Source organism: Mesoplodon bidens (genome assembly GCF_964165515.1).
Source record: "Mesoplodon bidens genome assembly, contig: HAP1_SCAFFOLD_864, whole genome shotgun sequence".
In the NCBI taxonomy this organism is placed as follows: Eukaryota; Metazoa; Chordata; class Mammalia; order Artiodactyla; family Ziphiidae; genus Mesoplodon; species Mesoplodon bidens.
In genome coordinates, this window is record NW_027671406.1 from 70,500 (window position 1) to 79,395 (window position 8,896).

Consider the following 8,896-nt stretch of genomic DNA (forward strand, 5'->3'; position numbering starts at 1 on the left):
CATAATTCAGATTCTGGAGTTGCAGGACAGAGGTCCCCATTTCCTTGCTGGCTGTCAGTCGGGGGAGAGTTTCAGCTCCTAGAGGCCTCTCGCTTGCCTTCTCTGCCGCAGCATTGGACTTCTTCAGAGCCAGCAATGGAGAGTCTCCCTCTTGTCCATTTTGTACTTCAATTCAGGAAGAGTTCAGGTCCTTTTCGTGGGGTGCCTGAGTAGGCCACATCCACCTAAAGTAATCTCCCTATCTTAAAAGATCAACTGATTTTGAACCTTAATTCCATGTGCAAAATCCCTTCACTACAGCACCTACATTTAGAGTTTGATTGGATAAGTGGAAGGTTTGTGTACTTCAGTAAGTGGTCATCTTGGAGGCTCTGTCAGAATTCTGCCTATTGCAAGCAGTGTCCCCACTTCAAGGACCGAAGTGTCTTAGCTCCTAAAACTCCTAAGATAGTTTATCAGTGTTCATTTTATTTCAGTGACCTTGGTGAAGGGAAGACTACCACCGCCGTGAGCAGGAATGGCAGCCAGCTTCCTGAGTCCACAGTGTGGCTCTGCTACTTAGTGGTGTGACCTTGGCTGTGCTGCTCTACTTACTCTACTTCTCTGCCTCTGTTTCCCTCATCTGTAAAATAACATGGAGTTAGTGATCGTTCTTTCCTCGTAGGGTTTTTTGTTTTATAAATTTATTTTTGGCCGCGTTGGGTCTTCGTTGCTGCTCGCCAGCTTTCTCCAGTTGCGTCGAGCGGGGGGCTACTCTTCGTTGCGGTGCGGTGGCTTCTCTTATTGCGGAGCACAGGCTCTAGGTGCGCAGGCTTCAGGAGTTGTGGCACGTGGGTTCTAGAGCGTAGGCTCGGTAGTCGTGACGCACAGGCTTAGTTGCTCTGCGGCATGTGGGTTCTTCCTGGACTAGGGCTCGAACCCGTGTCCCCTGCACTGGCAGGCGGATTCTTAACCACTGTGCCAGTAGGGAAGCCCCCTCTTAGGGTTTTGATGATTCGATTATTTAATACCCAGGGAACTCCAGGAACAGTGCTTGACTGTAAATTGCTTTAAAAGTGATTACTTTTTTAAAACATGCTTTTGAATCTGCAATTATGCAATTCAGGTATGCTAAGCAGGTTCGTTAATAGGACTTCCTGCTATAAAGAGACCCACAAATAAAAATAGAATTTTTCTTTCTTGGTCGTAACTTCTTATTTCTGACTTACTATGTTATATGCATATGCCTTTTATGGTGGGCTGCCACAAATTTATGTTGGAAAGAGTGGAATTTAAATAAATCTTTGCAAATTTGATAGATTTTGATCATTCATTTCACTGGCATGGTATAATATGACCAGTAGCAGACTAAAATCTGAGTTCACTTCTGGCTCTGCCCCTAAATCCTGATGAGACCAATAGCTGGAAAGGCTTTTGGATATTATACTATGAATTACTTATAATATTGACTCTGTTTGTTTAGGAAACCCTGGAGGAGTGCCTAAAGCAGTTAAAGGAGGAAAGAGTAATAAGACTGAAGGCTGATAGACGAGTCAGTGAGGTAAACACGTTTCATCTGCTTTTGAGAGTGTTTTGGTTTTATTTTGATTTGATTTTAAGCCATATACACATATTTTGTAAGCTTTAAAACTGTAATATGTTGCAAATCGGTGGTATCATATGGACTTTTGCACTTACTGGTATTTAGTGATCATATGATCTATATTCCAGAAAGCATGTTTTTAAAGATGTGAAAATCTGGTTTTGTGTATGTGTGTGTGTGTGTGTGCTTTTATATGACATTAGCTTATTTCCTGTTCATGATTCTTTGATTCAAGAAGGCACTTTCTGTGCATGTATTGTATATACAGTAACATAAAAGACATGATGAGACTCTCCTGGCAATGAATTAGGAAAGTGAATCATTTAAATAAATTTAAGATATTGGAAAACTTCTAAGAATGCAATGAAAGATAAAAATATATACTATGAGAATTACATTAGGTAATGTGCATGAAAGCAGGGCATAATCTAAAAAGTTCTATCTAAATATAATTTATCACAGGGTGAGTGTAGGGAGGAATTTTTAAAAGTGCATCCAGTGGATTGGCAGACACTCATTCAATAAATGTTGAGTACCTGCTCATGTAAGGCAAAAGGGGCATCATGAACATTAACGGCCTTTCTGAGAAATACGAGAGTTGAGCTTACAGGGGGTTTTAAGTGCGTAGATGCTGAGCGGAAGGGGAAGAGTGCACGGGGGTGAATATGTTCAAGAAGCCAAAGAAAATATTGGTGATCGTACATTTAATAAATTGGGTTGGGTATGATTTAGGACTTTTAAACGTAAGCATTAGATATTTTACTCACTAAAGTTAATTCTTAACATTCATCAGAGTTGTAATATGTTTTGTTCAAATCAGATTCTATAATTCACTTTCTAATTTAAGGGAAACTTAAAGCAGGTAATTTTCTAATGTGGAATGAGGCTCCATTATGAATTGAACCAGTTAGAAATGTGATCTTTTGTGAAAGATCATTAATAAAACGGTAACTTGGGTTTATTTATATACCACCTAAGTGTTATATAGGAAACTTTGTTGGGTGCCTGTGGGCTTTGGTTATTATGTGATATGGTCTCTGTCTTTACTGGCGGAGGGTTACATTAATTATAAAATAATTACATTTTGAGTGTTTTAGTTTTGTTCCTTGAAACTAGGCAAGACTACTTTTTCTTTGTTTGTTGTTTTTTGGGTTTTTTTTTGCGGTATGTGAGCCTCTTACTGTTGTGGCCTCTCCCGTTGCGGAGCACAGACTCCGGACGCACAGGCTCAGCGGCCATGGCTCACGGGCCCAGCCGCTACGCAGCATGTGGGATCTTCCCAGAGTGGGGCACGAACCCGTGTCCCCTGCATCGGCAGGTGGACTCGCAACCACTGCGCCACCAGGGAAGCCCAAGGCAAGACTACTTTTGATGACAATGAGAAAAAATCATGTCAGACGTTTTCAGTCTTCTTGTATAGCTGGAACATGAAAATGCCCAGTTAAGAAACACAACTTTCTCTTTGTCTGAAGCCCTTCATGCCCACTCATTGACAAGCATGATCCTGGATGATGAAGGTGTTTGGGGCAGCACTGAGAATTCTTTTCAGAAGTTCCATGCTTTCCTGGTTATCCTTAAAGATGCTGGGTTAGTTCATTTCTCTTCATGGCATTCTTCTCTTTGCGACTCTAATGGTAGTTTGCTGAGGAACTGGAGCAATTTTCATCACTTACGTGGCTATATTTAGCCAAATTTAGTGTAATTATAGGTAATATAGTTGACATTTTAAAATGAGGAATTAAATTTTTTAAGAAATGCAAATAGGGAAGCCTGCTTTGGTAGAGTGGGGAGCCCATTATAAAAGAGTAACCTGTAGACAGAGTAATTAGTGGGTATAGTTGTTTTGTAAAGACTAAATTAAAGGCAGTTTTCATTGAAAATAGTCGGGAATGCATAAGAATTTTCCTATCTTTCACTTCTTTTGCTTGTTTGATAAGTTTGAATTAAAGTTATCTTTGCCTTAGACATAAAAATGATTATTAATCTGCAGGGGAGATATAGGTCAGTGGTTCTCAACCGGGAGCAATTTTGCTGAAAGAGGGAAGTGGAGATTGATAGTTGATGGAGTGGTGTTTTGTCAGTGAATGAATTGGTGTTGGTGTTGGGAAGGAAGGAACAAACACATTCTTGGAAACTGGAGGAAAGGTGGTAAAGAAGTGTAGGAATGGAGGTGTGACAGGCAGTGGACAGGGTGCATGGAACATATTGAAGCTTCTAGTGAGACAGTGGGATGTCTCCTAGAGGATGAATCTGGAAATGGCTGAGGATTTGGGGGAGAGAGAGGCTTGTAGTCTGGAGTAGGATGTTAGCTTTTAAGATTTTAGAAGTAGGGCTTCCCTGGTGGCGGGGTGGTTGAGAGTCCGCCTGCCGATGCAGGGGCTATGGTTTGTGCCCAGGTCTGGGAGGATCCCGCATGGCGCGGAGCGGCTGGGCCCGTGACCATAAGCCGCTGAGCCTGCGCGTCCGGAGCCTGTGCTCCGCAATGGGAGAGGCCACAGGAGTGAGAGGCCCGTGTACCGCAAAAAAAAAAAAAAAAAAAAAAAAAGATTTTAGAAGTATTTCATGATTGTAAGTCTGGGGAAATCTAAACTGCTCTTCTGTGATTATAATAACCTTTGTCTTTTCTCCTTTCCTCCTCTCGTCTAGGCTTGGGCAGTTGGCCACAATGGCTGGTATAGATCAGTCAGATTTTCATTTACTAGGTCGTCCCCAGATGAATTCTCCTGTTAGTAGTCCACCTAAAGAAGAAAAGAAGGCACTTGAAGAAGGAAAATCAGAATCAAAACAGGGTGCCCCATAACAAATGCAAAATAGCCAAGTAAATGGACAGAACAGCACTTAATGATTCTAAGAGTGATTAGCAAAAAGGAAATGACCAAGTCAGCGAGAAAACAATAACGATCAGTCTCTAATAATTCACATGCTCGGGAGCTAGAAGACTCTGGAGTCCTTTCCAAATCTGAGATTAGTAAATGTGGGCCCATTTCATGATACTGTACTTTTGTAAATAAGGAGACTGGAAGTTCTTGAGAAAATTTATGAGTTAAAGCAAACTATCCTTAATGAAGAAAGAAGACATTAGAGAAAATATTCCAGATTTTAAATTGTATAAATGTCTGTTCTGTTCATATTTTATCTAGGTTTCTATTTGTATGCAGTCAGCTTACAATGAAGGAACACTAATGAAGGTACACATACTGATATAATTTTTAAAATAAGTAGTCCAGACATAGCTAATAGGTAACATATTAGAGTGAATCACCTGGTTATGGGAATGGGAGGGGAAAACCTGTCAGCTTTTCCTCCAGCCTTACTTGGAGCCCCCATCAGCCCATCTCAGAGTGGTCTTGGGAACTGACAGCTTGAGAACACAGTCTGGTCACAAACTATATACGGTTTACATGTGCCTGGAGGATAGAAAAGACATTAATTATCCTACAGAATAGGGTTTTATTTTTAGTGAGGGAAAGGAAATGGGTAATAACTACCCCAATCACCAAAGTCTGAAAACGTAGCGGACATAGCCTTGGATATAGCTAGGTTAAGCTGAGAATCACTTGGCAAGATATAATTAGAAAAAAAACTGGCTTTGAAATCTTCTGATTCATCAATTGACTGTGTTAATAATAAGATTACAGAGTAACATTGAAGTTTTGAACTCTACTTTTTAATGGTTGGCTTTGTTCATCACTGAATTTTTGTCTTGTCTTTTGTCTTCCCCTCCACTTTCAGAAAATTACAGGTGATGCTAGGATTCCTTTGCCTCTCGACTCCTTCCGTGTCCCAGCGTCTACTCAGGAGGCCTTAGAAACTTCCAAAGACAACCTGGGGGTCCCAGTCACAGAGCAGCGGCAGGAGTCTTTTGAAAATTTCATTGCTAGAACATGTTCTCCTTCAGCAGACGTCATTTCTGGAACTGGAATTCAAAGAAAAGAAGAGGAATTATCTAGAAATAGCAGGTCTTCTTCAGAGAAAATGAGCAAAGCAGGTGAATAGACCAAAAACTACTCTGCTAAGAAACAACCTGGGAAGGACCTGCATTCCTGCTCTGACTCACCTGTAAAGCAGAAAAGCAAAGGAATTGGGCAAAATAATTCTTTGGTTAATAAACCAATTAAAAGTGAGTCTTCGAAAAAACACATTTCTGTTAAGAAAGAGAGTAGAATAGTGACTGTGTCATCAAAGACAACTAAAAGGGGGCTTCCCTGGTGGCGCAGTGGTTGAGAGTCCGCCTGCCGATGCAGGGGACACGGGTTCGTGCCCCTATCCCGGAGGATCCCACGTGCCGCGGCCAGCCATGGCCGCGGAGCCTGTGTGTCCGGAGCCTGTGCTCCGCAACGGGAGAGGCCGCAGCAGTGAGAGGCCCGCGTACAGCAAAAAAAAAAAAAAAAAAAAGACAACTAAAAGTAAACTCAGTGTACTAGAACAGTCTGAAAGTGATACTCTTGGATCTGATTGTGAATTTCAAGAAAGCATCCATACTCTATCACACCTAACGTAGGTCTAAATCTTTTAAAATTATGTTTTTGCCTTCAAATTTTCATAAATTACTTATGTTATTATTATAGCATATGGTGTTTTCAGTTACTTGACTGGAAGCCATTAGAGAAAGATTTTTTTATCTATACTTTTTTATTATAATAAAAGTTTGGGTGTACTTTTCCTTGTAACACTTTGCACCATTCATTCAGCTAGTGTTTACTGAGGGCTTCATATGTACAGTACTTTTCTGGGTGCTGTTGCTTTCAGCAGTGAACAAAATAAAGCCTTTACTCTCCTGGAACTAGCACTCTGTGGTGGGAGAAAACATAAACAACAAAGCAGGCTAAGGGTTAAAAAGAGATGGGAATAATAAATGGAATAGTTTTACCATTTGGTTAAACATCAAACTATTATATAAATCACACGGCCAGAAGCCATTGACATATTTTAATTCATAATAACCAGAGAGCCTCAAACATTTACCAAGGCACTTAACCGTGTTCATGGATTACAGCAACGCTCTGAGGTAGGGAACTCTTACCATCCCCATTTTATAGATGAACAGTCTGAGGAGACATTATGTGAGTTGCCCAGAATTACACAGCTATAAGTAAGTGGGAAGTTGCAATGTGACCCGAACCCATGCTCTTTTTTTTTTTTTTAAATGTATGGACTTTATTATCTTTCATTTGTTTCTGATTTATGTGAATTTTTTCTTTAAAGATTTTTTCTGATGTCAACCATTTTTAAAGTGTTTATTGCATTTGTTACAGTATTGCTTCTGTTTTATATTTTGTTTTTTTGGCCTCAAGGCATGTGGGATCTTAGCTCCCCGACCAGGGATTGAACCCTCACCCCCTCCACTGGAAGGCAAGAGTCTTAACCACTGGACCACCAGGGAAGTTCCCCTTATGTGACTATTTTTCTGGCAATTTTTTTAAATTTTATTTTTTATTGACATACACTTGAATGACAGTGTTGTGTTAATTACTGCTGTACAGGAAAGTGACTCAGTTACACATTTATGTACATTCTTTTTCATATTCTTTTCCATTACAGTTTATCACAGGATATAGAATATAGTTCCCTGTGCTCTACAGTAGGAACTTTTTGGGTTTTTTTTAAATACATGCACTTTTTAAAAATAAATGCATGTATGTATTTATTTTTGGCTGTGTTTGGCCTTTGTTGCTGCACGTGGGCTTCCTCTAGTTGAGGTGCACATGCTTCTCATTGTGGTGGCTTCTCTTGTTGCAGAGCACGGGCTCTAGGTGCCTGGACTTCAGTAGTTGTGACATCCGGCTTAGTTGCTCTCTGGCATGTGGGATCTTCCCGGACCAGGGCTTGAACCCATGTCCCCTGCATTGGCAGGCGTATTCTTAACCACTGCGCCACCAGGGAAGTCCCATGTAGGACCTTTTTGTTTATCCATCCTGTATATACACCAGTTTGCATCTGCTAATCCCAAACTCCCAATCCAACCCTCTCCCACCCCCTCCTCCTTGGCAACCGCCAGTCTATTCTCTATGTCCCTGTTTATGTTTCTGTTCACACATAGGCTGTAACCAGGCTCTTAATTACTTTGTTATCCTGTTCCCTTGTTAAGAAGGGTTTAAGGAAGGCACTGAGAGAGAAGCCAGTGACCACTAGAAGTGCAAAAACAGTGGGGCTGTCAGAAAGCACACCTGTCTCCTTCCCCCATCGTGAGCAGAATTTTTAAATGGCAGAGTATGTAAGAGTATGTGATGACACATCTCTGGATTAAATTACGTCTCCCTGGTAAAACATGTACACGTAAGTCTTTAGTTCAATCAGAGTGAAAGGTGAGATCAGAGAAAAGCTGGAGTGTCAGATTTCTTGTAGAAGGTCCTGCCTGATTGTTACTAAGAGGGCTACTACAGTACTAGTTAGTTCATTAGTCATGGGTTGAGTGTTAGAGGAGTGAAACAATTGAGCAAGATGTAGTGTTGGCCCTCTAGCAGTGGAGTCAGAGGGGAAGACGCACAGCAGATGTCTCATCCTGCACGTGACCTGCTGTGACGGGCATATTCAGGGCGTTTAGTCAGTGTTTGTGGAAGAAGAGGGGGAGCCGTGAGGCAAAGAAAAGTCATCAAAAGGGGCAGTCCCTAAGCTAAGTCTTAAAGGACTCGTGAGAAACTGGTGAGTCAGCCGGTGAAAGGCAAGGATACTCAAGGCAGAGTGGACAGCGGAAGTCCAGAGCCTTGAGTGTGCGAGGGGTGTGTTACAGAGCCACAGGCACAGGCTCTGGAGAATCAGTGCAGTGTCCCCAGGCAGCGGCAAGTGCCCCTAAAGGAGGCAGCGAGGAGGAGGGGAGCAGGTCTTAAGCATCCATGTGCGTGGAGCTGGTTTCCTCAGAAAATAGCTAAGAATGGAAAGGACAAGTTCAGGTGGCATTTTAGACCACTGACGTCAGTATGGGTGAGGAATCTGAAGAAGCCTGGAGATAATTATGCCCCACTCTTCTGAGGAGCAGTGCTTTATATTTTCAAGTGGGATTTTCACGCTGCCACCTCCTCTCCTGTCCCTACTGAAAGGTTTATAGGCTGGCAGAAGGGAGAACCTGGCTTAAGTAAAGTTAAGCAGGTTCCTTTACTGTACAGCTTCTCGGGGCTGCTGTAGGCTAATGTTCATTCTGGATCGTCACAGCAGGCGTATGGTACACAGCCATCCTCAAAGCTATTTGACCCTAGAGTCCTTTTTTAATAGAATGTCTAACAACTGGTTCCACCGAAGAGCAATTTCGTAACTTCTAGACCAGGTAATAGCAAGAAGAAAGGGGTCTGAAATAAGGTATAGATGAAGGGAGGAAAT

General features: G+C 41.7%; 1 pseudogene across 1 annotated transcript in view; it reads left to right on the forward strand.

Moving 5' to 3' along the window:
- LOC308611439 (centrosomal protein of 78 kDa-like) overlaps window positions 1-6,106 on the forward strand; it is a 30,039-nt pseudogene extending 23,933 nt beyond the window's left edge. Inside the window, exons 9-14 of the transcript in view lie at window positions 1,463-1,540; window positions 3,003-3,169; window positions 4,229-4,400; window positions 4,723-4,770; window positions 5,309-5,790; window positions 5,999-6,106. The product of the transcript in view is annotated as a centrosomal protein of 78 kDa-like (transcript). The remainder of the gene's footprint in view (window positions 1-1,462; window positions 1,541-3,002; window positions 3,170-4,228; window positions 4,401-4,722; window positions 4,771-5,308; window positions 5,791-5,998) is intronic.
- The last annotated feature ends 2,790 nt before the right edge of the window (window positions 6,107-8,896 follow it).